Raw genomic sequence first — 605 nt, 5'->3', positions numbered from 1 at the left:
CAGATATGAGCTCCTTCTCATGGCATGGTCCTTAAATTAGATGAGTCATTGTTTGGCCAATCCTAAAGTTCTGTGTCCCCGTCGCCTCAGAACATATTACCGGCAGGATAGATTGTAGGTTGAAGGTTTTGGGGGTGAGCTGGTATCCTATTCCCACTACTGGAAACCTTGCCTGGTTATAGAAGATGACCTGTTTTGGCTCCATATCCTCTATTACTAGGAGTCTTTGCTACAGTCACCTTTATAGAATTCTGGGAGTTTCTGTTGCACTAGGTTTCCATATCACTTCCCAATGCCCTCTGATTCCAGTTGTCTCTCCCCATACTTTCTCCTTCCACCCCTTCACCTGATCTCTCCTTTTCCCATTCCCAATCTACAAAATTTTTCTATTTCCTCTTCTTGCAAGTCCACTTAAGAGCCCACCTTGTTACTTTGCCTTTCTGGGTCTGTGGATTGTTGCATGATTATCATTTATTTAACAGCCACATTTGCAAAATAGAGTATTATCCAGATTTTAAAAAATGACCTCACAAAAATTTCAGGCAAGTGTATGGAACTAGAAAAAATAATCCAGAATGAGGAACCCCAGACCCAGAAAGATAAAC

This window comes from Cricetulus griseus, chromosome X, assembly GCF_003668045.3.
Source record: "Cricetulus griseus strain 17A/GY chromosome X, alternate assembly CriGri-PICRH-1.0, whole genome shotgun sequence".
NCBI classification, from domain to species: Eukaryota; Metazoa; Chordata; class Mammalia; order Rodentia; family Cricetidae; genus Cricetulus; species Cricetulus griseus.
The sequence above is the reverse complement of the archived record's forward strand: the minus strand, read 5'-3'. Positions refer to the sequence as shown.